The sequence below is a fragment of the Gadus morhua genome, chromosome 4, assembly GCF_902167405.1.
Source record: "Gadus morhua chromosome 4, gadMor3.0, whole genome shotgun sequence".
NCBI classification, from domain to species: domain Eukaryota; kingdom Metazoa; phylum Chordata; class Actinopteri; order Gadiformes; family Gadidae; genus Gadus; species Gadus morhua.
Genome location: NC_044051.1, coordinates 17399900 through 17427764, shown reverse-complemented (window position 1 = coordinate 17427764; position 27865 = coordinate 17399900). Strand labels below are relative to the sequence as shown.

Genomic DNA, 27865 nt, shown 5'->3' with positions numbered 1-27865 from the left:
CACAACGGGAATCTTCACGATGCACTTTCAAACCAGCAGGAATAAAACTGAAAATAAGGTTGTCCAATACCCACTGAAGCTACCACACAGTTCACAGTCCTCTAGCAGACAAAACTGGAATCATTTTCAGTTGTTGGTTATTTTCGAACAGAATAATATTTATATGTACCATGATTAAAGGAAATGGTGCTAGCAATCAGAGGCGTTCTTATCTGTAATATCCCCCAAATAAACTTCTTTAAGTCTGGATCGTTATCTTTAATTCTTTATTCTCGTTTTTCTGCCCGTTTCTCTCTCTCTCTGTCTCTCTCTCTCCCTCTTTCTCCCTTTCTCCCTCCCACGGTGTCCGCGAATCCTTAAAAAGTCTTAAAAAGTCTTAAATTCATGTTTCTAAATTGAAGGCCTTAAAAAGTCTTAAATTCGGTACAAATGTCATGTGCTGGTCTTAAATACTGTAACTCAAGGTCTTAAATTTGTCGGGGCTGGACTATATATTTTTTTATTTTCCTTGTGGGACTTTTCAGGAAGGACATGTAGAGAGACTTCTTTCTTGCTAGCTGCATATATTAACGATTATCTGCGTGCTTGCTAGCTAGTCTGCGACAATGGGGAGGTGCAAATTCAAGGACAGTCGGCCGGAATACGTCCGTTTCCGAAGTTGGCTCGCGTCTGTTGCCAACCCCCACCATTGCGTGTTTTAGGTCTTACATTTCATTCAAGATAGTATTAAAAAGGTCTTAAAAGTCTTAAATTTGACTTGCTGAAACCTGCAGATACACTGCTCCCTCCCTCCCTCCCTCTCTCTATCTCCCTCCATCCCTCTCTCCCCCCCCCCCCCCCCCCCCCCCCCCCGGTAGAGGTGGAGAGCAGCAGTGACGTGGTGCTGTATGACGCGGTTGGTATGCCAACCCTGACCCCATTATATCGTCCAATCAGGAAGTCACAGGGTAACGACCAACGGGCTGCCTCCAGCCGGCCTCTCAACCTTATTAAAGTATAAAACTCTGGCCCCCCACCTGCCTCCTCAGTCCTCGTTAGGAGACGAAGAAGGACACAATTAAGGCGCTTGGGTCGACCCTCGAGCCAAATAATGATTGTGGAAAAAAAGAATGTGTCTCAGCCTGGGCTGTCTCAGGGCTTTAAAGCTGCATATCTAACACAACAGTTTATTTGACCACAGTCTGCTCAGCCTGCTCCGTCTCAGCACATCTCTTTTCTACTCTAACCCTTGACAGTAGCTAACGTTGTTGGCTCTGACTGGGATACGACCACGACCACAACTACGACGGCACTTAGGTTTTTACGGACAAGACAGGTCGCTCCCGCTCCTGTTATTTGATCACACGGTCGATGGGTCGTTCTCCGTCTCGATGAGTGCACAATCCAGAGATTTCTTCGGGGAGAAAAAACAACGCTTTCTTTAATCTCCTCCTCTGAGAATCTTGTCAGATAACAACTGTCAGATAACAATTGCTCATCCGCTGTCAGCATGGATCCCAACCTTCAGGTCGGGTGCAGGGCGTAGGTTGGTCCTTAGTGGCTTTTTCTTGTCTGTTGTGAAGGAACATGCTAGCGATGGACAATCTAAATCTACGGGAAGCTCCATGCGTTGGCGAGGTCAAATCCCTGGCCTTAGCTGTGGCGCTGCTGCTGCTTGTTCTGTTGGTCTGAAAGGGAGGGGCCAGGGCATCTCACACAGGCCTTGTTCTTGGACTAATCCACCACTTAAGGTACTGCTGACCGAGAGCCTGATTCAAGGTCTGCAAAGTCTGGACACAAAAACAATTTAATTTATTTGTTATTCCTTCAAAATGAGGAAGAAACATCCTCTCCCATCTCTTCACTCCGACAGTTTATTTTTGATTGCACTCAATATTGAATCACCAATCGTATTTTAGAATAACATTGGTCATAAGTATCAACGTTTGAATAAGAAATACCCCCATTATTTAATCAAGAGAAAGTTACAGTTAAGATGTAGTCACCAAATGACTGTGTTGATGTATTTCATGTAATACCCTGTATTTTACTCTCAGAACAGGGGATTTATTTTCCCAAGCCTGAGTTGATGGGTCAACACAACAGTGATATTCTGCAGAGTGGCAGAAACTGCATTTTGATGACCCAGCAGGACACATCGAAGACTACTACCCTGCTCTGGGCCTCTTTCGATATAAGAGCGAATAAAGCTGTAACTTCATAGATTATTATAATCAATCCATGCCCCAAATTACACTCTCTCTCTCTCTCTCTCTCTCTCTCTTATATGCCTTTTTGTTATATTTTATGGCACTACTACAAATATATTGTAAGTTAATACTATATTGATCCCCAAGGGGAACACTTTGGCATCGCAGCAAAATATTGTAGACAAGAAACACAAATGTATACAATACATAAAACCCATACAGACTAGGATAGAGTTGGGTTGTACTGTAGTTCCACTGCAAAATTGATTGGCTCAGGAAGTAGAGTGGGTTGACTGAGAGGCTGCTCAACCAATGGCTGGAGCTGATGGGTTGAGCTTGACTTATTTCAGCTCCATCTGTAGGTCCAGCCTCATCCCTGGCTCAGGTCCAGCTCCTCTCCACCTCATTCATACCACTTGGTCACCCACCATTCAAGTAGCATCTAGTTATAGCCCCGGAGAACAAGCTCTGTCTTGGCAGTGGATGACTGCGTTGTCAGAGAGAGGGGGTTAAGCTTCTCAGACACTTATAGGATGACACATCGGTGTTTGGGGATGTCTAGATGTGTGGAGCTTGATCTGGACAGACGTTGAATTTGATGATGGCTACCGAGAGAGGATTAGGCTTCCAGGACCCCTATAGTTTAACACTACGCTGTGTTGAGGTGTGGAGCTCTGTATCAGCAGCAGCTTATTTTTAGTTTATCTCTGTGTCCGAGTGAGGGGTTAATCTTCTCAGTATAACGCCACGGTGTGTCCCGCAGTTCATATACAACATCGCTCTTTATAACGCTCATACACAACAACGCTACGAAATGAGTATCACAAAGTTGCCTTTGGTCGTAGCACACCCCCCCTTTCCTCGAACTTTCAGCCCAAAACACAGAAATCGTGATCGCGACTGCCGCCACGGCTCATGAACCCTTCACGCCTACCAGCTATAAAAAAGCTATAAAAACTACAAAATGACTCCATTAATGCAGGCTACGTGGAAAATGCGCCGACGTTGTCTCCGCCTCTTCCGCAACGTAGCTAAGATGGCTGCCGTTGAGTACAAAAAGTGTACATCAATCCACACTCAGTGTTTTGACTGTTTTTAGGAAACCATCCGGGTCCTCTCAGTACACTTCTTTTCGCCCCGATCGTAATTGGAACGCCCTATGTACTCAAACTAAGTATAGGAAGTACGGGTAGTATGGATATCGGAACACAGCACGCACATAACCGGGTTGATTGGCTAGCATAAAACCCAACCAGCTGGACTAGGTGCAGAGAGGCATAGCTGGACTAGATCAAGCCTTAGCAACTTAGATTGCTAGTGTGATCCCGGCTCCTACTAGCTGAGTGTCGAGGTGTCCTTGAGCAAAACACAAAACCGAAACTGCTCCCGAAGAGCTGGCTGTCGCCTTGCATGGTTGACACCGTCATTGGTGTGTGAATGTGTGTATGAATGGCTAAATGTTAGGCTATAATAGTAAAGCGCTTTGAGTGGCCACTGGTTAGAAGAACATATAAACGCAGTCCATTTCCCACTCGCCATGACTCAACAGCAGCGCTGCATGGTCACGGTGCCTGGGTGAGGTTGACCTGTTTCTGTGTGTCCAGTGTGGTCAGGAAACCCCCTGCTGATGAACTCGTCCATGCAGCCTGACCTGAGCGGGTCGCGGACCTACACCAGCCCCATGTGCTTTCAGGACTCCATGGACAAGGAGCTGATGGCCGACCACTCTCTGCTGGACCCGCTGCCCGACATCATGGTCAAAGGTACGGCACACAACGCCTTTAAAGACGGTAGCAGTGCTAAAGGCAGCTCGCTGGGTTTGTCGCACGAGCCGCTAGTGCGCTCAACACGTAGACAACGCGGCTCGCTGAGACTCCGGTTTGATTCCGACTAAAGTCGTTCACTTTCTATTTCAACCTGAAATTAGAAGAACATATAAGAAGATCAAAACATGCAACTTCCCATATGGAATGGTTAGTGATATCAACCATAAACTAGCCAAAATCATATTGGAAAACCCCAAAATCTCACAGATTATTGTGCATGCGGGATTTAATGATATTCAAAGAGAACAGTCAGAACTTCTGAAGAGGGATTACACTGATCTATTGGATACACTGGACAAAATACACATCAACTCATTCATCAGTGGACCCATACCAGCAGTTGACAGGGGAATAAACAGATTCAGTCGTCTACTTGCACTGAATACATGGCTTTCCAGAGTCTGCAATGAAAGAGGAAGGGGCTTTATTGACAATTTCAACTTATTCTGGGCGCGCAAATATCTTTTCAGAGCAGATGGCCTACACCCAAACAGGTTAGGCTCAAAACTGTTGAGGGACAATCTTCTCTTCTCGCTTTACGCACAGGCCACAATCTTGCCATGGTCTGACGCACAGGCCACAATCAGAGCACAGGTTGAGAAGAAGCGAGACTACAGCCTCCCCCACACATCTAGTCTGCCACTATCTGACACACAGATAGCAGACAGCCCACAGACCTTGAAGAGAGACAACAGCCCGCCCGACGCCATCAACACTGTGCCTTCCCCAATCGCTGATGCTGGCTTGACGAGGAACGGCCACCCCCCTCCTCTGCATTACAGACCAAAGACCTTGAAGAGAGACAACAGCCTGCCCGACACCATGGACACCGTGCCCTCCCCCATCGCTGATGCTGGCTTGGCGAGGAACGGCCACCCCCCTCCTCATCTCTCCCATAGCCACAACAACTCCAGCTCCACTGTCTCCTCCCTTTGCGATTTTCCAGCTGAATTTAAGAAACAGGAATATGTAGGCATCAAACTTGCATCTGTGTCAATGATAGCATCGCCAGGTCATTCCCACAGGCTGATAACACCAAAGCGGAGGGCGCCCCAGCCCCCCGCCCCCTGTACTGATAGTAGTCCTGAGTATTACTGAGACAAAAAAGGGTTCAGCCGTAGACAAAGTATAAAGGACGTTTCGCATAATCTGCTGAACCCAAGGTTGCCTATGTCAAAACATGGCAACTTTTGCATTCCTGCTGTAACCACTAAGAGAGTAAACAAAGGGAAACTTAGACACACTGCTAACCTCACAAATCTCATACATATTTCCTCCAAACCAAAAACAACCTTAAAGCCTATCAACCACACCATCAGGATGGGTCTACTTAATGTTAGGTCTCTTAATAACAAATCATTTTTAGTTAATGATTTTATTACAACCTCTAAACTGGATTTTATGTTTTTAACTGAAACATGGCTGGAACAAAATAACAGTGCAACCGTTCTGATAGAGACAGCTCCTCCCAACTATAACTTTTTTGATGCATGTAGATCTGGAAAAAGAGGTGGAGGGGTTGCTGTTATATTTAAAAATGATTTTCAGGGGAAACAGATGTTATTTGGTGATTTTCCATCATTCGAATACCTTTGTGCTGTATTGAAATGCTCCCCCAGAGTTCTCCTATTAATTATTTACAGGCCACCCACATACTCTGCAATTTTTTTCGATGAATTCACATAATTATTGTCTAGCATCTCCACAGACTTTGACTGTCTAGTTATAACTGGTGACTTCAATTTTCATACTGATGATTTGAATGACAAGTGTGCAAAAAAACTTTTACCATTTTGGACACATTTGAACTGTCCCAACATGTGAAAGAGACTACTCATTGTAAGGGCCACACTCTAGACCTGGTTATCACAAAGGGCCTCAATGTTTCTGATCTCTCTGTGACTGATCCTTCCTTGTCTGACCACTTTTGTGTTTTCTTTAATATATATTTTATTCCCAACATACAGACAAAATCAAATACTGTCAAAAAACGGTATATCAATGAAGAATCGTATGTACTTTTTAAAAAGGCCATCTCCTTACTACCACCTCTCAACCATGTTCTGCTGATGATCTTGTAGAAAACTTTAATTTGAAAATGTTGAAAGTCATGGATGTCATTGCACCTTATAAGGTTAAAACGATTTCTGGAAAGCAAAAGGCACCCTGGAGAAAAGCTGCTTCTGTAACAGCACAGAAAAAAGAATGCAGGAAGGTTGAACGCATCTATATCTTCAACACAAATTCCACCTGATCTCCATTCCACGCAGAAATGCAATGAGTTTGCAGCTTTTTATACTGATAAAATTGAAGGCATCAGACGCGCCATCAATATCTCCACTTCAAACAAAAATGTTGGACTACCACCCTGTTCAGGCAAAAGTAACGTGGCAGGGATGGCATGCTTTAATGTTATTGACTCTAAAACTCTTGTGGAAACTGTTACACAACTTAAGCCATCCACCTGTTGCCTTGATTCTTTACCTACCAACCTCTTTAAGAATGTTTTTGACTGCCTAGCAATAGACATATTGCAGATAGTTAACAACTCTCTCCAGTCAGGCAACTTCCCAAAAGCCCTGAAAACTGCAGTTATTAAACCCCTTTTAAAAAAGCGGAGCCTAGATACCTCTATTATTAACAACTACAGACCAATATCAAATCTGCCCTTCATAAGTAAAATCATTGAGAAAGTTGTCCTCCAGCAACTTAATCACTTCCTGGCATCAACTGGTTGTTATGACACCTTCCAATCAGGATTTCGACCCCTGCACAGCACTGAGATCGCCCTCATTAAAGTTGTAAATGACATCCGTCTTAACACAGACTCTGGCAAAACCTCAATACTAATGCTACTAGACCTCAGTGCTGCATTCGACACTGTAGACCATACAATACTTTTGGACAGGTTAGAAAACTGGGTGGGGCTTTCAGGCACAGTCTTAAATTGGTTCAGATCCTACCTACAAAATAGAACTACTTTGTTTCCATCGGCGACTTTGTATCAGAATCAACCAACGTGATGTGTGGAGTCCCACAAGGTTCGATCTTAGGACCCTCTTTATCCAACATCTACATGCTCCCACTAGGGCAAATCATGCATAATAACAATATTGACCATCATTGCTATGCTGATGACACGCAAATCTATGTATCGCTATCACCAAATGACTATCGGCCCATAGATCTGCTGTGCCAGTGCATTGAGCAAGTGAAAGACTGGATGTGCCGAAATTTCCTTCAGCTAAATGAGGATAAAACAGAGATAATTGTATTTGGTGCTAAAACGGAAAGGCTTAAAGTAACCCAACACCTTCACTCTCTGTCCCTGAAAACCTCAATCAAAGCCAGAAACCTAGGGGTTATCATGGATTCTGATTTACATTTCGAAAGTCACATCAAATCAGTTACAAAATCTGCATATTATCACCTTAAAAATGTAGCAAGACTAAGAGGGCTCATGTCCACCGAAGACTTACAAAAACTTGTACATGCCTTTATCACTAGTAAGCTTGATTACTGCAATGGTCTCCTTACAGGTCTCCCAAAACAAACTCTAAGGAAGCTTCAGCTTGTTCAGAATGCTGCTGCTAGAGTTTTAACAAAGACCAAAAAATTTGAACATATTACACCAATTCTTAAATCGTTACATTGGCTTCCTGTAGGTCAGAGAATTGATTTTAAAATCATGTTGCTAACCTATAAATCCCTACATGGTTTAAGCCCAAAATATTTAACTGATATGCTTCCACTACATAAGCCTTCTAGAACACTAAGATCTTCTGAGACCAATCTGTTAATTATCCCCAGAGTAAACACAAAACATGGGAAAGCAGGATTTAGTTACTATGCAACAAATAGCTGGAATAAACTCCCTGAGGATTTAAGACTTGCCCCAACTCTGAGCACCTTCAAAACAAGATTGAAGACTTTTATGTTTGCTTTAGCTTTCTGCTAAATCTGAAAATACTTTACCTTTATTTTACTAAAATGCCTTTTTAACTTTCCCTTTATTTTCTATTTTTACCAGAAAAATACATGATCTGATACCAGAGAGAAAGGTTGCTGGGCTAGAGTCCTAGAAGCTGGGTTAGAGTCCTAGAATATTGTCCTTTAGGTCGGGTTGTAGTCCCGACTTGGGTTCCAGAGAGACTGTTGATCTGATCTTAAATAACTTTCAATTTAATTTTCTCACTTTCTTAAATACATTGCACTTTCAATTTTACTTGCTAAAAAGCCTTTTTAACTTTCTATTTTACTCATTTCTTTGCATATGTTTTCTTTTACTTATCTATTATTTTATTTTATTGTATAACAATAAAACAACAATTATATGTGAAGCACTTTGAGTCTGCCTTGTGTATGAAAAGTGCTATATAAATAAAGTTGCCTTGCCTTGCCTTGAAATGTCCATCTGTATTTCCAGTCCTGTACATAAAGTTCCCCGAAGGCTGTCAAAAAATACATTCATAGAAAAGGCCACAAAAAAATTAACAGTCATAAAGAAGGTTGCAAAAGAAAAGCAATGAATTCCTGTCAGTTTTTCTTTTCATCGCTCAGTGTCGTCGTGTGAATATTCGCTGTAGTGCCGACCCTTTCTGCGACGTCGTCCCCAAAGCATTCTTTGATCAGGGCTGATTTCAGCTTTATTTTATAAAGATATATTTCATGGCTTTCTTTGTGCTTTCATGTGCAGTACATTGAAGTGAGACAGGAGAGAAGAGCGGAGAAGCTAAGAAATGACGTGTAGCATAGGAGCACAGGTGGGAATCAAATCACTCACAATGCGTACCGCCTACATGGTCAGCGCACTATGCTTAGCGGACCCCCGTTCCAGCTTCATTTGACGTCAGTACCTCATGACCCGGGGCAGGGACGCCGAAAAGGGGGGGTAAAGGAGACGGATTCTAGGGGCCCATGGTGGAGGGGGGCCCAGAGAGGCCCCTAATGATGATGAAATTATAATACAGAAAAAATAATGACACTAAGTTTCATTCTTTTCATGGGGCCCAAAATCCCTAGCGGCGCCCCTGCCCGGGGGGAGGTGATGGTGACAGATAAGACCAGGGTGTGTGTCCCGTCTGTCTGTCCGTCTCTCCAGGGAGAGGGGAGAGAGCCGAGTACCCGATGATGTCCCATCCCAGGACCTTCCCGTGGGGCGTGGCGCCGGACTACCAGGGCGTGGGCGTAGACGCCACGCTGGGCCGCAGGGAGAAGACCCTCTTCATCCCGCACGGCCCCCCCTCCTCTTCCTCCCCCACTGAAGACCACCAGGGTGCTGGGCCACGCATGAGGAAGGCTGGTCGTATCCAACACTGGTGAGAGAGAGAGAGAGAGAGAGAGAGAGAGAGAGAGAGAGAGAGAGAGAGAGAGAGAGAGAGAGAGACCAAAAGTTAAGTTTAGTCAATCATAATCATGTAATTCTCAGAAAATAGATAACGTGGGTAAAAAGATGAGGTTTAATGATGACAGAAAGAATGAAACAAGGGCTTCTCAACAGGCAGTTCTACTCAAGTTCAATGTTATATGTGTGGCAAAGTGTCGTCGAGTGTTATTATTCTGAACCATGATGTCAAAAAGAACGAAGGACAAGAGCAGGAGCTTCAAATATGATTTATTTCTCCCAAGTTCCCTAGCGGGGACATGTTTGAGTCTACTGATACAAAGATTGACGAGCAGACATTTATTGATTGTGGCAGGAGGTGGCTATGCGTCAGAGTGTGTGCGTGTGTGTGTTTGCATGAGTGTTTGCGCGTGTGTCTAGCGTGTGAGGGTGTGTGCTAGTGTGTGTACGTGTGTTTGTGTCTGTGCGTGTGTGTTTGTACGAGTGTATATGCATTGGGTATTGGTGTCTCTGCGTGTGTTGGTGCATGCGTGCGTGCGTGTGTGTCTGTGTGTGTGTTTACCTCCTGTGTCTGGACCATCAGCCATGCTTGTGTCTCTCTGTAGGCATTAGCCTGCTGGTGCCCCGCGGAGGGATAGCTGAAGACATGAGCTGGGAGATGTACATGATCATCAACCAGGAGGACAGCAGGTGAGGCCCACACTGAGGCTCTGAGGCCGCCTCCCGCCAACCCCTTTATTCTCTCACCCCCCACTCCTTACACACACACAAACACACGCACACACACACACATATACATATACACACACACACACATACATACACATATACACACACGCACACACCTATACACACACATACACACACACACACAAACAAACGCATTGACACGCAGACACATACAGACACGTATACATACAAACAAACAAACGCATGCACCCATACACATACACACACACACATACTCACATACATATACACATCCACATACAGTACATACCCATACAGACATACAGACACATACACATACACATACACACACACACCTGTTCCTTGGTCGGAGTGGAGCTTCTTTTCGTTTTCTTTTTTCTTTTTCCTATTATTTCTGTGCTCTTCTCTCTAGTCCTTCTTTACTTCCTTCCCTTATTAATACCTAATTCCGTTTTCGTCTTTCAAGTTTCCTTTTCCTTTTGTTCTTTTCCTTTTTTTCTCTTTTTCTTTATCAAACACATTAATACAAACGCACGCACACACACACACACACACACACACACACACACACACACACACACACACACACACACAGTCATGCATACACATACACTGACACACACACACACACACTCACCATGACTGAGTGCAAGACACACACACTTACTTGACACGGAATGTGGTCTTTGCTCATCTTGCACACACTGCAGGGTAGGACGTAATGTGTAACCAATAGAAGTGTGTACGTGTGTGTGTGTGTGTGTGGGGGGTGTGTGTATGTGCGCGACACTGCAGAATGGAGGGCTATACTTAGAGTCTGCTTTGCGCCTGGAGACAGTGCAGTGATGACACCCTCTCCTTTTGTCATGACTGGTTAAAGTGGCAAATGTTGCAAACACACTGTTGTTTCCTCTCCTCCGCTCTCTCTCTGTGATGACAATCCCCTTTTGGGGGTTCATTGGGGTAAACCAGAAGAGAAACAAATAAACAATCATAACTCGTGGATTTTTGTGTCGGGCCTGTCTGCTGTGTCAGAGGCACGCGCATCTCAAAGGGGTAGATGCGATGAAGGAACAAAAGAAAGACTGAAGAAATGTGTTCCTGGGCCACGGTGCGTTCATGCCTCAGAGCAGAAGACGTTAAGTCTGGTCAGTCATTGCCACCAGTTAGCCGTCACCCCGCTAACCCGTAGCTTCCGCTGGAGACGTTAGAGTCCGCATCGCCTGCATCTTTGGGAATCAAACTTGTGCTACCCCCCCCCCCCATACACACACACTTTCTCCCTCTTTTCCCTTTTGCCGCACCCCGAAGTTTAGGTTGATAGGTTTTATTATCATGCTGGGAACTCATGGTGGTGCATTCTGGTGACCATCTCTTCCCTGAAAGACCACTGAAAGAGTGGGTGGAGGTGGAGGAGGAGGAGAAGTAGTGGAGGAGGAGGAGGAGGAGTGGGTGGTGGTGAAGGACAGGGAGGGGGTGGTGGTGGTGGAGGAGGAGGAGGAGAATTGGGTGGTGATGGTGGTGGAGGAGTGGGTGGTAGTGGAAGAGTGTGTGGTGGAGTGGGAGTGAGTTGTGGTGGTGGAGGAGGAGTAGGTGGTAGGGGAAGAGGAGAAGAAGGAGTTGGTTGGGCTGGAGGAGCCAAGGGGCCTGCGCTCCATCGGGCTCCTACCAGAAGCTGTCAGTCAATCTCCTCCCTCATCATCTACAGAAACCCGAGGAGAAACCAGATGCTTGTGAGACCATCTGCATGCGATACGTTTATCTCTCTCTCTCTCTCTCTCTCTCTCTCTCTCTCTCTCTCTCTCTCGCTCTCACTCTCGCTCCCTCTCTTCCTCTCCATCAAGGTTAAGGAATAAGAATCGATCGAGGGTCCGTCGCTCGCTCGCACCCCATCTCCCCGGCGGTCCCAGATGTCCTCTGAGCCGCTCCTCTGAACATCCCTGCCGTGTCGGGGTCTTCTGGCTTTCTACTAAGGGGACCCTCGGAGCATAATAAGACCACGCTGTCAAACTCCCACACTCCCACACACGATCTAATGTCATTCGACAGGTGGGACATTCATTAGAATCGAGGCGCTTCATCACACATGGCGGTTCTTCGGGGTGTGGGGCAATGGGGTGGAGGGGGGGTGGATTTGCGGGTTATTTTATAGCTCGGGGTAACGGCGAGTATGTTAGCATAATCCGTACCGGTCACAGCCGTTAGAGAGTAGCTTCATTAAAAGAGTTGTACCGCGACAGAGTGGTGGCTGACGTAGTTTTGGACTAAAGGTCGTGTTGCTTAAGGTCCTCATCACTAACCTAATCCGCCAGATTGATTGATTCGCATTTGCTCAGCATATCCATCTGGGAATCTTCCGTTTGAAAACTTTTGGGAAGGGGCGACAATACTGGTTAGCTGATTGGATAAACCATCTGTCAATCACCATCTATGTCACTCACCTCTGGAGGAACGAATGATCCACTGACCTCTGGAGGAACGACTGATCCGCTCACCTCTGGAGGAACGACTGATCCGCTCACCTCTGGAGGAACGACTGATCCACTCACCTCTGGAGGAACGACTGATCCGCTCACCTCTGGAAGAACGACTGATCCGCTCACCTATGGAGGAACCGGCCTCGGGGAAACCGCTTAGAGAGTAAAAACGGGAGCATTTATGCCAACAGTTTATTCCTCTTGGTAGGTGATGTAATATTAAGTAAGCGATAAGACAAAAATAAGAAATCCCAAATAGTGGGTACTTGTGTGTGTGTGTGTGTGTGTGTGTGTGTGTGCGTGTGCGTGTGTGTGTGTGTGTGTGAATTTGAGTGTGAGGGCACGCAGGCCTGCATTAACCTGCCATTGGGCCCTGGGGCTGAGAGGTTTCGTAGGCCCCCTGAGAGGGGATCTTAGGGGGGCCCCCTGAGGGGGGGGTTAGACGACAGTGGCTGTGGTGTCAAGTGGCCACTGGGCCCAGCTACCACTAGTGGCCCCGTGAGCTCATGATAGGCCTCTGATCTTTGTAAGCCCCAAACAAAAAATCACATTGTCTTGGGCCTACGCCGATCGGGGGGCCTATCATGAGCCAGTATTAAAAAAATAAAAAAGAAAGCAACCGAAAAGAAAAACATTTACTGCAGCTCATGATAGGCCCCTGATCGTCGTAGGCCCTGGGGCTTCAGCCCAGGTAAGCCCGTGCATTAAGGCGGCCTTGAGCGCACGCACCAATCAGATTCTAAATCAGCCACTGTGGTCAGACATGTTGCATTCATAGTGCCCGGCCATCCTGCAAGGGCCTGGCGACAGCAGGCCACACACAAGTGTGTGTGTGTGTGTGTGTGAGTGTGTCCTCTCTCTCGGTCCTCTTCGTGAGTGTGTGTGTGTCCAGCCCAGCTGCATGACTGATGGTGGTCCTATCAATTACTGCCCAGTCTTTAGGGGTCCCAGCCAAGACCGGGCCCCTGGCCAGGAGCTGCCTTGGCCCCAGCTAATCTGTGAACAGAACCGGGGGCCAGCCGGGCTTTCAGGGGCCGGCCATGGACCCCAGCAGGCCTGCTTGGCGATAAGGGGGGGACGTCTATAGGTCAGAGTTGGTGGACAGCCGATTTTTTCATGCTCGCCCCTCACTTTCTCACGCCTGTGTGTGTGTGTGTGTGTGTATGTGTGTGTGTGTTTTAAGTAGAGCTCAGAGCGTTATCAGTTCGCTTTGTGCTTGGTGGAGATATTGCTGGCTTTGTTTGTGTGCTTGTGTTGCACTGTGAAGCAGGGAGGTCCGTGACTCCATCGCACCGTCTCACCAGCAGCTGTTTGCTTTATGATTTATTAAGAATGACACTACCGCCCAATCAGAGACCCCTTCTCCTCTAGCACCACTTATAGGGGGTTTTAGATGCTTCATAGGGTGTGTGTATGAACCAATGACCTGGACTATATGTAATGTAACTCTGGCTGTGATTTATATATATATATGTACACCAATACATATATATGTATTGGTCACCAAAAAGCCAAATGTTTCAAAATGTCGCCCGGGGGTCCTGTCCTTTATACCCACGGACGGGAGGGTGCTCGGAGCGTTTCATTTCGCTCCCCCTCCACCCAGACCGTCCACACCACAACCTGCTCAAGTATTGGACTCAGCGCCCGTGACACGTTCTGATTCATATAAAGAGTCGTTTTCTGTGTGTGAGTGTGTTTGTGTGTGTGTGTGTGTGTGTGTGTGTGTGTCGTTATTTTCCATGCGTCCCATCTGTATTCCTTGTCTATGTCCGTGTCTAGTGCTCTTCCAGCATTGTGCTTGTATATCTCCATCTCTTCTGTGTCATGTCGAGTCTAATCTGTTTCTGTTCCAGGGATCAGACCCGGCGTCTCACACGTGTCTCCTTGTCTTTGTTGTCTCCCCCCCCCCCCCCCCCCCCCCCCCACCTACGGCCCCCCGGGGCTGGACCTGTCCTGCCCCGTGGCTCTGTCGGTGGCGCACTGCGCCGACCTCAGCGGCCCCGCCGACGCCACCTGGGCCGTCCGTCTGAAGAGGAGGACCCCGGAGAACAAGTGGGAGGTAACCTCACCATCACCGTAAACGTCGAAGGATTGAGGAGAGAGACGAGCGGAACGCCAGAGAAATGCTCCGGTCGTCTCTCTCCTCTTTCGCTCGGACGGAGAACATGGAAAACGATAGTCGTCAAAGAAGTCAATGTCAAATTTATTGTCAATTTCAAAATATGTACCAGACATACAGAGGAATCAAAATTGCGTTTATGTCTGACCCACAGTGCAATAAGAACAAAAGGATAAATGCAGTGAGTTCAGAGCCGTGGTTTCCGCCCCAAAAACACCCTGAGCATTATGTAACACTGTCGACATAAATCCAGGAGAATGCGGTGCGATGTGATAGCGATGGGGCAGTGGATCTTCTAAAGTAAGTCCTCAAAGCAGTTAGTTTCAGAACAAGCAAATTATTTTGCATCTATCATGGAAATGGTGTTCCAGGCTTTGGGCTGTCAAAGACATGGAGCCGGCTCCTGTTTAATATTTCTGCGGCTAAATCCATAAAGTGACATGGCCGCCACTCTGACACCCTCTTCTTTGGGCTAATAACATGGATTGAGAGAAGCATTGAAAGGTGCAGGCGTACTACACTATATTTCTTGTCCTTGAGATGAAGTGAAGATTAAGTATTCCTGCAAGTTTGGGGATTGTATTACAATCTAACCTGAGATATAAATGGCATACACATATCTGTTTTAATATAGAATCACATTCTCAGTTTTGTATCGCTATCATTGCAAGTCGGAGGAAGATTATTTCCAACTGAAATACTTATTGCAATTGTTTTGGAGGCGGGGTGGTAAAGCAATGTGTGAGCTTGAGGCTGCTCACATGTAGCTCCTTTGAACACCTCATCCAGCCACACCTATACCTATACCATACCACAGAGCGGTTTTAGCTTCACCTCAAACAACTCCCAGACACGTAGAGTAACAGACGGCGAGACAATTTATTCACAACTCTGAGATCAATCTGAACCACATGCATCGTTCCTTCCATTCATCATCTAAACCCCTATTCATCCATCCATCTACCATTCATCCAGCCTTTTATCCATCCAACCAGCTCTGATTCAACGATCCATCCATCCATCCATCCATCCATCTCCAGTTCATCCATCCATCCATCTAAAGCCCTATTCATTGATCCATCCATCGAACCATCCATCTTAAACCTGATTAATCTATGAATCTCCAAGTCACCCATTCTCCATTCATTCATTCATCCATCTTAACATTTATCCATCTATCAATCCGGCCATCCTCGATCCATCCATCCAATTACAATTAGGGCATTTAGCAGACGCTCTTATCCAAAGCGACTTACATCAGTTAATACACACATTGACATCCATCCATCCATCCCCTATTCATCCATCCATTAATCCATCCATCTATTTCCTATTCATCCATCCTTCCATAAGAATACAGCAGAATCCCTTCAAAATACTTTGGGGACCTCATAAGGCAGAATAACCCCCCCCACCCCCCGCAAGAGCCACACACTCTTCTGTGTTGCCTGCGGAGAAAGCCAGTGGGACCTCCCCCCCCCCTCCCCTTGTCACTCTGTGTGTGTGTGTGTGTGTCTGTGTGTGTGTGCGGCGTGTGTGGGTGACATTTACACAGGATGTAATTCGACAGCAGAAACGTGTTTCACAAAGGGGAGCCATGAATAGATCAATCATTTATGTGTGTTTTATGCCATCGGGAAAAAAATTGATGAGAAGAGAAGGAAAAATAAAAGAGTCAGTGAGGAAGAACAGAAAGAAAGAGGGATGGGTAGTGGAGGGAGGGAGGGAGGGAGCGAGGGAGGGAGGGATCAAACTGAAGATAGGAGACTGAAAGAGGGAAGGAACGAGAGAGGAAAGGAGGGAGGAAGGATTAAGGCAGGAGACTGAAGGAGGGAGATATGAAAGAGGGAGGGAGGGAGAGGGAGGGGTGGGAAGGAATGAGTGGTCCCTCAAGAAGAAGCAACAGCGTGACCCCTCTCTGTCAGTGTGAAGTAATGAGCACTTTATCTCATGCAAAATGCCTCCACGATACCCGCTCCCCGGGCTTTACTGACATTAAATCTCTCTCAACCTCTCTCCCTCTCCCTCTCCCTCTCCCTCTCTCTCTCTCTCTCTCTCTCTCTGTCGAGGTTCCATGAGAGCTGAACCAGTACTTTTGTGTGACATAAACAGGCTGCTGGCCACTGATTGGCCAGAGAGTGATGCCACACGCGACGTCCATGGACCTATTATAGAATGGACCCGGGTTCCAAAATGGCACCCATTAATTCCTATGAAACTGCTCAATGTTGCAGGGCAACATCAAGGAGAGATTTGCTTCCGCATCATGGGAGCCTAGCCACGCCCTAGTTCATGAAGTACCGGACATTCGCGGCAGCATCCAGCATACAATTTCAACAATGTGTGATAGAAAACGCATCAGGGATGATCGCACAGTGTAATGCTTATGGAAAACCAGTGGAAGAGCGCCGGGCGGAGATTTCAGAAGCATGGAGATTATAGAAAAATATAATGTAAAAATTTGTCAGTTTGCCGTTTGTATAGTCAATATGTTAACCTACTTATTATATATTTATTTATTTATTTATTTCACCCGCGACCCGCCTGCAATTTCTCCAAGTACTACTTTTTTTAACGAAATCCACCCAACCCGTGGATTATCCACGGTGTCCGCGGGTATGACGCCCACCGCGCATCTCTACTAGTCTTTACTTTACTAGTTGGTTCTTTACTAGTTAGTAAACACTGCCCGTGAACTCCGGAATTCCCTCCATATCAACAATGGATACGTCATGCGATTCCCCAAAATTTCTGGCATGCCAAACATTCGTTGTGGCGTTTTCAAATGTCGCCGAAGAAAAAAATCGCACATCACAAGCATGTCCCATAACAAGACCATGTCTCGTCACCAACTTTTCAAAATCGTGTACGACTCGCAAATTTGCAAAAAACGCATTTTGAATACATTTCCGTGACTAATCTGTCCCTCTTTCTGGATGAAACGATCAAAGCACTTGCATCCTCCCCTCTTCAGCGTGCAGACGTGTGCTCATGTTTCATTGTGCAGGCCTGTCAACGAGATGATGTCTCCTGTCGTTGAAACCCGATCGTACATATTGACTAATTGTTTTCGCAATGAAGTGCATTCAGACAGTGGGTAATTATATCTGTGCAGCGAGCGATGGTATTATGATATTGATACGTTCCAATTTTATTCAATGGATCTTATTGTCACTTAGAAAAAGTAGTGTTGTCATTTTTAGGGAAAAGTTGCATATTATAGGTTGTTTAGTCAAGATTTCAGGGGGTTATTTGTTAAGTTTAGGTATGAGGCTTAATTGTATGTTTATAAGGTTGAAGGAAAGAAAAGCCAGTAATGATCTACAAGTAGCAGCCATCTTGGGGAGGTCATTCCTGATCAACTGTCAGGTCTTACATGCTAAGAACAACTGAAAACTTCAAAAGAAAATCTGAGGAAGAAAGGATTTCAACCATGGTCAGAATCACACGAATTTAGGTCATGATCGCTTTAGTATTTACTGAAAACGACCTGTGAAAGGATGTCTCTATTTGTACAACTAAAACATAATTGTGCTTCTGTTATAGTCTTCAGAAAGGCCTTTGTTAGGGTCTGACCATAGCCATAGGAAATAGATTAGAACCATGAACACCTGCATGCGGCAGCTGAAGCCAGCATACTGAGGTAATTCACACCAGCCATTATCTGGCTGCAAAGAGTTCTGGAGGGATGATTAATCGCTATTCCCCTCCCCTACACATGTAAATCTCACACACACCCCCCGATGAGGAAATGACAACATTAAAGGGCTCAGAAGATCTCAGCCCGACTTTGAACTTGAAAAAGAAAGCATGCTGACGAGGACCAGAGACTGAGATGATCCATCTAAGGTATTTATTGTTCAAGTGGTTTAATTTTCTAGATCAATTAGGCTAAGGTTAATGAGTGCTGATCGATACGTAAGGAATAATCACAGAGAGGCAGGGCAATAAACAGTGTGATATGCCCGGCTCGTGGACGGGTTACCTTCCACGAGCCGGGCATATCAAACTGTTTATTTCCCTGCCTTGAGGTGATTATTCAGTTTATTCTACTTCTCGACCGGCCAACAAAATAAAACAATTCAAATACTTTAATAATTAGCCTCTTTTCTTATTCGTATTGCATGCTTATTAAATGTATACTCTGTTTAAGTTAATCTCCCTCGAAAAGTAGTTCCCTTTAGAACTACAGTGAATAACGTTAGCTCACTGTAGGTAACTCGTTTCTATAGCAACCACACAAGGCTGCATCTGATCACTAGTTTAATAACGTAGTTGTTACATTGTATTTACTGACCTTCTGATAGATTTCCGACACATTTTAGAAACTTTTTTAGACAAGGTTTATTTTTACAATGGACCTCATGTTTGAAATGTATGTGATAGAAAACGATAAAAGCGGCGTATTGATCTACTGTGCTCAGTCAGCAGCAAGTAGAACCGACAAGTCAGTGGGCAATATGCCGGATCAATGCACTCCTCCCAGCCAATCAGAATCGAGCATTCTTAAATTAAGTAGAATACATTTATTTTAATGACCGCGGTTCACTTAAAGGGTCATGCTATTTACTTTTTTCTTTCATATGATTAGCAGGTCACACGATTAGCCGTGGAAGGCTATTGGACGAATAAGGAAGCCACACGGCTATGCTATCTGTAATTAGCACAGTCATTGACATTTACAAAAAAAACCTCATCAATAGTTCCTTCCGTTTCTATTGAGGCCATTTCTATTGAGTGCACTTTGTGGGCGCTACAAACAAAGGGATTAAAAAAAAGGTTGAATATGATATAATATACATGAATAATGTAATATTCCATCATAGCTGATAGCATATATGGTATCATATATCATATCACATCATGTATCATATATATTTGAAAATGTATGTCGTCTACTCTTATTTACCATCGTGAACTAACATGTTATCAAGAAATTTAAACTCAATATCCACGTGTTTCAAACTGTATTTATCTATGCATCCATCAAACTTTAGATCTAAATCTTCATCACTAAATACCAGCCGAATAAAAGGTTATTAAAACATGCACATACAGTCACAAACATACAAACCTTCTCATCCAGGGGCTGAAAAACAGCAGAAAACACAACCACTCCTCCCATGAGTTGGTGTGAATGCTGAATATGGCGCAGCCCTAAAGCTCCTCACAAACGGCAGGTTTCACTTAGAAGATAAGATTGAACGTGAATCGAGCAAAAACTTATTTGCTAGTGGTAGATATTTGTATTCCTACCACTAAGTTACTCCGTCTCTCAGTCAACGACGGTTAGTTGTACGTTTGTGTTGCTTTTAGGTCGGGTTAGGCTCAGCTAGCATTTTGTTTGTCCCCGTTCTGTGATAATTAATTTCCCTTGTGAGCCCCTGTCCCACGAATCAACCCCTAATGTACCTGCTCGTACACTTTGCATCTCCTCTCTGCTACTTTGTGAGAGAGAACGAGTGAGAAAACTACAGAAGTCATGTAACAAAATGAGTAAAACATCGATACTCGTGAGCACTTTCCAGTCTGAGCTCGCCCTTGTCGTCACAATGTAGAATCACGCCTGTGGTTGGTGGAGTTAATTACACACATGCATTATTGATGTTAATCAGTGTTGAGCAGATGGACTATTTCCCCCATTCCGATTTATCTTGCTGGTTTCGGTTGGTTTTCTCCCTCTCTCTCTCTCTCTCTCTCTCTCTTTTTGAACGGTTGTGACTCGTTATTTTCAATCTGCTGTGTAATAATTTTTTTCGGTGCTTGTTTTATTTATTTGTAATCACTGTTATGGTACCGGCACAGCATGTTATTATTCCATGGAGATATGTTGATAGATGATAATTACATTCAGACTAATGTTTCGCACATTCCTCCCATAATGCATCTTGTGGAAGTGAACTACCCTCCTGTTCGTAGTAAAGCTGGCCAGCCCAGACGGGCGATTTACAGTGAGGTCTTCTGAGTTGATGCACAAATGCATTAATTGTGTTAATCAATGACTGAGAATGCTTAAGTGATCTGAAGAAGACTGCTGTGAGTTGCTTTTGCCTCTGAATAGGATATCTTCACAAAGGGACTTCGGCTGCATTCCAATAGTAGCTCTGTAGCGGATCTCGCTCAGCTCTCGCGTCCTCCGATCGCCATTGGTCTAATCTGTCCCTGAATACGCAGTGAGAGCAGCGGCCTTTAGGGGGTGATCACACAGAAGGCTCTGGAGACTGTAGAGCGGGGGCCATGTTACCCTGCCTTTCTGTTGAAGCCCAGATGAAAGCAGATGTTTTTACTGCTGCCACCGCAGAACGTCGGCTTTTAACCCCGCCATGACGGCGGGCGCTTTCAGTCCAGAGTTGAGTGTTATTTTAAACTCGAACCAACAACAAAAAGAGGTGTGTGTGTGTATGTGTGTGCGTGTGTAGGTGTGTGCGTGTGTAGGTGTGAGGGTGTGTATGTGAGTAAGTAAGAGAGTGTGTCTGAGTGACTGGGTGAGTTAGTTAGTGTGGGTGTATGTGTGGTGACGAGTGCGAGTGATTGACTGAGTAGATGAGTGCACAGTTGTGGGTGTATGTGTGCGTGCAGAAGCTTATGTGCGGCATTGTAATGCCGTTTCATAGTTGAACAACACTGGCTCCAGTGTACCAGTCAGCAGAACAGTGTACACTGTCACTGTACTAGGACTCATTTTTACATGCATGGCCTCCAACCAAGACGTTTCTGAAGTCCTCTGAGACCCAGTGTGGCGATGTGTGTGGCGCTTGTTCCAACCCATGTGACCGCTCCTCTAAACCGCCCCCCCGGCCCCCCGCCCAACACAAACACTGTTCCGCTCCACGTCATGTGACCTCCGCGAGGTCACATCAAAGCAAAGGCAGAGCGGTACGCCCCAGCAGGGGGGCATCAGCGAGAACTATCTCCTCCACACACACACACACACACACACACACACACACACACACACACACACACACACACACACACACACACACACACATAACACACATAACACACATACATATAGATAACACACACACGCAAACACACACAAACGTACACATGTAACACGCGTACACATACACATATTATCACACAGACACACAGACAGATAACACACACACACAAAATGTAAAAAAACACATTACGCACAACTTTAATTATAACTTCGAGGCCCATTCAAACACACATTGACTAGGACATGAACACCACCCACTCATCCTAGTGATGTTTTGAGGGTTGTGTGTGTATGTGTATGAGTGTGTGTATGTGTATGAGTGTGTGTTTATGTCCTTCCCCATGATCCGTGATGTTGAACCCGCCAGTGACATCTTATTAGCGGATTAAGCCTCTTCCCCCGCTCCCCAACCCCCGGACGTGGCCTCAATCCTTGGGAGTGCGGGCTCTTCGAGGGACGCATGACTGGCTATGAGTGGAGGCAGAGGTTCAGAGGCCCTTGTGCTTCTGAAAAAATACTACTGCCCACTACACAGGAGAGTGTACGTCCTGCATATGCACGAGATGGATGGCGCTAGTCTCGTGGCGCTAGTCTGCCCCTCCCACACACCGCCCAGATTCGCTGGTTGTGTGCTAGCAGCACATAACCAATCAGATTATCCAATGCCTTAAATCCTCAGGCCGCCAACACTCTCAGACCTTGCATGTTGAACTGGACCAGACACCGTCCACGCGGTTCCAAGAGCTTTCAAAACAGCTGGACACACGGAACAGCCTTGTTCCCGAACTCGTCCGAGTCACGTTTCAGACGGCCAACGGTTGGGCCAGTGTGTAGCAGCCTTAAAAGTGAGGGTTAGAACTCATTTTTCAGCTGCTCTGTGCTTATTTAGTCTGACCCCGTCTCTCTCTCTCTCTCTCTCTCTCTCTCTCTCTCTCTCTCTCTCTCTCTCTCTCTCTCTCTCTCTCTCTCTCTCTCTCTCTCTCTCTCTCTCTCTCTCTCTCTCTCTCTCTCTCTCTCTCTCTCTCTCTCTCTCTCTCTTTCCTCTGGCAGGAGTTCTCGTTCGCCCAGGTGTGGGGCCTCGGCGCCCACGCCCCCGCAGCTCTCCTGCAAGATCAGCGTACGGCAGGTCAAAGGTCACGAGCAGATCCTCCAGGTGTACACGCCGGCGGCAGAGGTGAGCCTAGAGAGTGAGAGGTGCGAAAAAGACGGAGAAAGGGGAGAGGGAGGGAGGGAGAAAGAGGGAGAGGGAGGGAGGGAGAAAAAGGGAGGGAGAGGTAGAAAGATGGAGTGAGGGGGAGAACAGAGCAAGAAAGACATGTACTCATCATTAAAGACACCGTTTTCAAACCAGACGTGCTTCAGTCTGATTATTGTTCCATTACTCTGCAAATAGTCTACTACTTCATCTTCCTCCTCTTTCTTCTCACTCCTTTTCTTCGTCCAACAGAGTGAAAAGGGGCTGATTCCTCTCTTCCCTCTGTCCCACTGTCCCCTCACCTCCGAGTCGGGGTCCACCTCCTTCAAGATCCCCCCGTCCATCCATCACTGCATCTGTGCCACCTTCGACTCAGCCAACTCCAAGGGCAAGGACTGGCAACTGCTGGCCCAGGTAGACAGGTAAGCATGTCTACCTCCACGTAGACAGGTAAGCATCATGAAGACAGGTAAACACCACGTAGACAGGTGAACACCCCATAGATAGTAAACACCACGTAGACAGGTAAACACCACGTAGACAGGTAGATAGGGTGAACACCACGTAGACAGGTGACCACACAGGACTTCTCACCATGCGGGGTTGATGGTTAAGTTGCAGGCAACAGATGTATCTTAATCACAGCTGCTGATTACTGATGGAGCGGAGGTCATGTTAAACAGCCACGTTGTATGCTTATCTGTTTACTCAACCCTTGGGCGATATAAGGACCGTTGTCATGCCAACGGAGCAATTTCTTTAGTTTGGACCAGAATTAGATTGAGAACTTTTGTGTATTTGTTTATGTGACAAAGGGCCCTATCTTGCACGCAGCACAATTGACTTTCAATACCGAGGCATGTATTGTTGCTAGTTTACACCCGGCGCAAAGCTGATTTTCCCCCGCAGCAAAACGCCCAGAGAGGCATGGCGGCGAAGAGCAGAGCAGTTTTCCGGCGCAAATGATACATGGTGCTATCTTACAGATCTGAATGAATGTGGGTGCGCGTGTGTTTATGATTAAAATAATGAATGAATGCGGGCGGGCGTGTGTGCACCCATCTGTTTAAACTCATGCAAACTAAACACGTGACGCATAATTCAGTCCATGGAAATGTATATTAACGGGGGGACACATGCATATTATGAACATGTGCATTTGCCGGAATTTACATGACGACTCAGTATTTCTGATGTTGTAGAAGAAAACGCTATTCCATGTGTGAATTAGGCCATATTATTTGGCCATGAACTGAGCCATTTGAAGTTTGAAATTCATGTGGTCATGCATCTGTCTCATCGGAGACTGCAAACGCACAATATAATGTCAAAATATCAACGTGTCAGGTTAAAATGCGCTCATGACTCTTAAAGGGGATGGACGATGGAACTCTCATTGGTCTATATGGCATGTTACGCCAAAAACACACGTACGGGTATTCAGATCAACCCATTTTAGATATGCGTCGCGCCTCTCAGTTGCGTTTCAGACCGCTAAAATAGGGGCCGAAGACTCATAACCACTTTTTCCAGATTAATATCTGAAAAGTCCCTATTTCGCAAATTATCCCCCAATTGAAATTACGATTTATATAGGTATATAGGCTTACGTACGAACGGCAACTCTAGCACACCGTCGCGCCAGCGCTAACTAACAATGCTGCGCATGACTCAAGAAAACACAAACACAGACGCTCACCCGCTACGACTCCTCCATCCGGCTCCAACACGAACTTTGAGGTTGTGACGTGTTTCCGAAACAACGGGGTGTTATCGTTTGAGAAACACGATGTTCATGATTCAGAACGGACACACGTTACTGGCGGCCTCACCTCGCTGTGTTTTCCAAAAAAGATGCAATGTGTGAACATTTCCACAGCCGGATTCTTACACGACAACACCTGGCGTGGCAAGAGTAGCAAGAGTTTAACTGCATGTGGAACCCAGTAAAAGCCCAGCAGCAGGTGTAATAAAGTAGTATATACCTTGTTAAGCATATTTTCTTTGCAATTATTTCTTCAAGGGGGCTATGGCTTCATTAAAGCGTCCTCACTTTAATTATCAGAGGGTGGGGCGCCGGAAGGCCGGACCGTGGGAAACAGTGCCCTCTACTGGATGCAGGCAGCAATTCGATCCGACATATAGGGGATTTGATTCTCTAATGCATTTTTCCCTGTAAGCAATTTGAGTGTTAATGTGGATCCTTGCAAAGGACTAAAACTGCAAAGAAAACTCTAAAAAATTGTCAACATAGTACAGTTTAATTTGATAATAAAGACAATCTTGTTTCTGTTATTATTAACCACCCTCAATTATGGAATAAAATACAGAAAATCTTGGAAAGGAAACAAACCTCTTATCAAGATAAATATGGCCAGGGACCTTGATGAAATTTGCCTTCGGAATATTGTTGGAAACGTTTCAACATTTAGTATTAAACAGTAATGCAAAGTTGTTCACTTTTGCTCTTTGAGCATAAAGTGGATTTGAACAGCAGTTATTTCCATATTAACCTTTCCATCCTCTCCTCTTTCCAATGGCCTCTCTCTCTCTCTCCCACCCATCCCTCCCTCGCCTCTCTCCCTTCTTCCTCCTTACTCCACCTCACCCATCCATCCCTCCCTCCCTCTCCCTCTCCCACCACCCCATCCATCCCTCCCTCTCCTCTCCCTCCTCCTCCTACCTCCTCCTGCACCCACCCACCCATCCCTCCCTCCCTCCCTCTCCTCTCTCTCCCACCACATCACCCAACCCTCACGCTCCTTTCTCCCCCTCTCTCCCCCTGTCTTTCTCCTCCCTTTCCCTCCTCCCCCCTCCCCCCTCCAGGAACCTGAGCTACTTCGCCTGCCAGAGGAGCCCCTCAGCGGTCATCCTCAGCCTGTGGGAGACCCAGCACCAGACCTCGGGGGACGTGGACTCCCTGGCCTGTGCTCTGGAGGAGATCGACAGGGGCCCGTCACCCGGGACACTCACCCCACTGGGGCAGGGCAGCGACCGGCCAGACTCTGGATTCTCTTAAAACACAAAACCCAGACCTTGGTGGGGGACTTTTAAGTTGCATGAACTCTGGTTAGGATCCCGTGGAGGAGCTACGGGAGGATGAGGAGGAGGAAGAGGAGTAGCAGTAGCAGTGATGGTGTTTGAGCCCGCTTCACAGTTCAGCCCAGAGGAGGGGACGAGGAAGAGGAACGCCGCTGTGATGAAGACGAGAGACTGAGATCCTGTAGGCTTTGTTTCGCCTGTGGTGTCGGTCACTCCGAGCTGCGCGGTGCAGCCACAGGAAACAGCTCGGAGGAAGAGAAGGAACGCTGAGCTTCTTCACTTTGTTTTTATGTTGAAACAAAAGGATAATAACCTCGGCTCTGGTCCCAGCGGAACGCCATGCTCCGACACGGTGAACGCTGGAACAGGAATGCCAACGCAGGCAAGGAAGAGAGGGAAGAGAGGGCTTCCCTTGGGGGGCTGGGATGGTTCAAGAATGCTCAGAAACGCGTGCAGCTCGGACCGCCTCTCGCTGCACCCCTGAGGACTGACCACACTACTTATTTATTTGGGGGTGTCTGCCAAAATCGTAGTGTTTTGTACCTCTGGTCGTATTCTTTTCAATCATGTTTTATTTTATTTTATTATTCCCTGTGTTTCTAATGTTACAAAGACAGAGTGAGTCTCAGCCAGACTCACTAATTGACTCCGCTCCGATAGTGAGTTAATGAACGGTTCATCCAATCATCAAACACTAAACGGATCACACGGTGAAACGAAAGACCTTCAGAGAGGATGGATTTGTTTTAGGGATTTTGGGAAGCATTATAATATCATCTTGCGGTAAAAATAAACACAGTTTCTCTCACACACAGGAACACACTCGTACACAAAATGAAAGGCTTTCTCTCTCTCTCAGATATACATGGAACACACACGTACAGAAAAACAACTCACACAGAAAGCGACACACTCACACAGGAACAAAACAACAGTTTATCTCTCACAGGTATAAAAAAACACACATACAAACACACAATGACAACTCTCTCATAGTTGGAAACACACAAACACACACACACACCCCAACAACTAACTAACTCTCAGAATACTAGTCTTACATACATATGATGTTGTTGTCGTAAAGTTGTATAATATTGCAGATAATACCGTTGGGCGTCACTTTGCTTTGAGATATTTTTGTTATTTTCCGTTTGTGGTACCATGCCATTGCTTTGCAGAGGAACACCTTATGTTAGCCCTCATCGGGATTCTACTTTAGAGGAGGCTCGCTCGGATCCTCTTCCAAGATGCGGTTTCTCCTTGGAGATATCTCTCCTCCAATTACCTCCCTGCTCCGCCAACACACGTTCTCCCACCCCAAGGCGCTAGGCAGGGCCCGGTACCCCTGCAGAACCCTCTAGAACTAAGTTCTAAATCCAATCCCCAGATTTTAATCCTAAATAAATGATAGCGAACACACCTGACGTATTTTAGGATTCAAATCTGGTGATTGCACTTGGAAGGGGATCTGAAGAGGGGCAGATTCCTCTCTTCCAGCCTTCAGCTTTCAAGATCCCCCCGTCCATCCATCAGCACATCTGTGCCACCTCGGCCAACTCCAAGAGCAAGGACTGACAACTGCTGGCCCAGAAGACGTGTATTGCCTCCTATGTTGTCTCTGGGTCCACTTTAGAAAATGAAGATACTTTTACACCTTTGATTAATGGATGATATATGGCAATCATCATTGATATATATTTTTTTGGATTATGTATTTTTATATAAAATAAAATAAAATTTGATAATTTATATACGTTATTGAATGACGATTGCATCCAATCTGAATCCGATACTGTTTAACCATTACATTCATATCAGCCTTGATAAATCATTAATATATAACTTAATGAATGAAAAAACGTTGTATAATAAGTGTTCAATCCATCAACTTATAATTTATGATGATCAATAGAGGATAATTATTGCAACGTTATATCGAAAGCTCCCCTTTAGATATAACGTTATATCATGCCATTTCGATTTCATAAGGTCACAATTTGTGTGTGT

General features: G+C 45.7%; 1 pseudogene; it reads left to right on the top strand.

The window, feature by feature from the left end:
* The window catches only part of LOC115541350 (netrin receptor UNC5D-like), a 57279-nt pseudogene extending 29747 nt beyond the window's left edge, over positions 1-27532 (top strand).
* The last annotated feature ends 333 nt before the right edge of the window (positions 27533-27865 follow it).